Source organism: Aotus nancymaae, unplaced genomic scaffold (assembly GCF_030222135.1).
Source record: "Aotus nancymaae isolate 86718 unplaced genomic scaffold, 86718_ANA_hifiasm-v0.15.2.pri h1tg000040l, whole genome shotgun sequence".
Classification (NCBI taxonomy): Eukaryota; Metazoa; Chordata; class Mammalia; order Primates; family Aotidae; genus Aotus; species Aotus nancymaae.
In genome coordinates this window covers 117,892,181-117,895,216 of record NW_026988454.1, presented here as the reverse complement: position 1 = coordinate 117,895,216, position 3,036 = coordinate 117,892,181, and positions in this window count along the sequence as shown.

Sequence of the window (3,036 nt, the reverse complement as noted above, 5' to 3'; positions counted from 1 at the left end):
CCTGTGGAGACTATTCTAATAAACATCACATGCCATTGGCTTTAATGTCTCTGTGTTTTTATGCCAAGAAAAGACTGGTGGGGGTGGAAATCACTTCCCCAGGACCAAAGGATTGGGTAGCTCTCAGCCAAGGGTGGTAGGGAGCATTTAGAAATGTGCAGTTGTCACAATAACTAGAGGCCACAGTTGGTGTTTATGGGCAGTGCCGGATGCTAAGCACACAGGTCCCTCCCTGTGAAGAACTGTGAAGTGTGCCCCATAGTGGAGCGCCTCTAGGGGAGCTGAACCAGGGCTGGCAGGAGTCTCATCTGCTGCCTCAAACTGGGGTCCCCAAAGGTGGCACTCCAGGGGTCCCAAAGGTTAAAAATCTGACACCTGCAGCAGCCAGCAGGTCATATAAATGAATGAACCTGCTGGGTGCAGTGGCTCACACCTTTAATCCCAGCACTCTGGGAGGCCAAGGTGGGTGGATCACCTAAGGTCAGGAGTTCGAGACCAGCCTGGCCAACATGGTAAAACCCCACTCTACTAAAAATACAAAAATTAGCTGGGCATGGTGGCGCATGCCTGTAATCCCAGCTACTTGGGAGGCTGAGGCAGAAGAATTGCTTGAACCTGATGGGTGGAGGTTGCTGTGTGCCGAGATCGCACCACTTCACTCTAGCCTGGGTGACAGAGCAAGACTCCACCTCAAAAATTAATTAATTAATTAATTAATTAAATGAAAGAATCCTCCTGGTGTGGGACTGGGAGGGTTGAGGACTGTGACAATAGGTGAATTCATTCCTGCCTTAAAGGTGTTCAGATTCAAATTATCATTCTTGTTAGAAATTTGTTGTCTGTCAGGCTACTGCCCTTGCAGGAAGCATGAAAAAAGCACTTCTTTCTGGGCCTACCTGTTTTTGACCTTGGGGTCTCCACCCTAGATGCCCACACCCCACCCCCAGCCACAGCCTCCTGCAGTAGTGAGAAAACCCAGGCCGCTCACAGCAGCCCTGAAAACTGCACTTCTCCTCCTGTCCTTCGAGAGCTCTCCACGGCCTCCCCTTCTGGTTTCTGGCAGGGACACTGGAGCCCAGGCACATGAGCTTCTCAGCCTCTCAAGTAGTGACCGCCCCACCCATCTTCCCCTAGGTTAGAGATCTGTCATCTCCAATGAAGCTAAACCCTTCCTGTCTCTGGGCAGCTTCCTGGGGTTGCTAGCTTCCTTCCATGTGCACTAAATCCAGCCCTTGTATGCTTAGTGGGGCAGGTGGGATTCCTTAATCTGGTGACTGATTCTCTGCACCAGCCCTGGCCCCTGCCTCCTTGGTGACTTCAAAGACTAAAGCTAGTCTGCCCTGGATATAAAGCCACCTTCCCTCCATATCATCACCCCCCACTGCCTTCAGAGGAATCATTTCCTGTCCTGCCAGCCCTCCCTGCTTCCTCTCTATTTCCAGTCCTGCCTGAGAGAATAGGTCATACCCTCTTAAGGATCCTCTTGAAAGACCGTTCTCCCACTCATCATCCTCCCTCCCTCTCTAAGAGATGGTAGCCATCTGCTCTCCACAGAGCTTCTCTGGTCGATGAGCAAAAGTCCCCAGGGGAGGGCAGAGAGCGGTCACTGACAGCCTCAAACTAACAGGTCCATGCTGGGCCTGGTGGCACATGCCTGTAATTCCAACTACTTGGAGGCTGAGGAGTTTCAGACCAGCCTGGGCAACACAGGGAGACTCCATCTTTAAAAAAAAAAAGAAGAAGAAGAAGAAGAAAAAGAAGAAAAACAAAACCTAGCAGGTCCTTTGAGCCTCTGAGAGGTCCCAGGCAGTCCCAAATGGTTCTGGGAATTCCAGGAAGATGCTGACACCACCCCTAGGTGGTGTCCACGGCCTAGGGTGAGATGCTGCCAACTTCAAGCCAGGGTAGAAAGGAAGCAGAAAATTCCCAAATCAGGACTACCCCTTCTGGTTTGGAACAAAGCTGAAGTGACTCACCAACACACTAAACATAAAATGAGGAAACTGAAGCAAACTTTATGGGAGTAGAGAGTTTATTTGGGTCAAACTTAAGGACTGCAACCCTGAAGAATAGATTCAAATTGTTCTGAATAGACACCCCAATTAGCAGCAGTTACAAGTGGATTTTTAGGCTGGGTACAATGACTCACACTTGTAATCCCAGCACTTTGGGAGGCCGAGGCGGGTAGATCACTTGAGGCCAGGAGTTCAAGACCAGCCTGGCCACATGGTGAAGCTCCATCCCTACTAAAAATACAAAAATTAGCCAGGCATGGTGGTGCATGCCTGTAATCCCAACTACTCAGGAGGCTGAGGCAAGAGAATTGCTTGAACCCAGGAGGCGGAGGTTGCAGTGAGCCAAGGTTGTGCCACTGCACTCCAGCATGGGTGACAGAGTGAGACTGTTTCAAAAGGAAGAAAAGAAAAAGTTGGCCAGGCCTGGTGGCGCACACCTGTGGTCCCAGCTACGTGGGGAGCTGAAGTGGGAGAATCACTTGAGTCCAGGAGGTCGAGGCTGCAGTGAACTGTGATCATACCACTGCACTCCAGCCTGGGTGACAGAGTGAGGTCTTGTCTCAAAAAAAAAAAATGTTTTTTGTTTTGTTTTGTTTTGGGGTGTGTGTGTGTGTGCGTGTGTGTGGCTCTCTGTCACCCAGGCTGGAGTACAGTGGCACAATTTTGGCTCACTGCAACCTCTGCCTCCTGCGCTCAGGTAATTGATTCTCCTGCCTCAGCCTCCTGAGTAGCTGGGACTACAGGCACACATCACCATGCCCAGCTAATTTTTGTGTTTTTAGTAGACATGGGGTTTCACCATGTTGGCCAGGATGGCCTCAAACTACTGACCTCAAGTGATCTGCCCCCACTCAGCTTCCCAAAGTGCTGAGATTAAAGGTGTCAGCCACCGTGCCTGGCCAAAATGCATTTTTAAAAGTAAAAAAGACCGGATGCGGTGGCTCATGCCTGTAATCCCAGCACTTTGGGAGACTGGGGCGGGTGGATCACGAGGTCAGGAGTTCAAGGCCAGCCTGGCCAA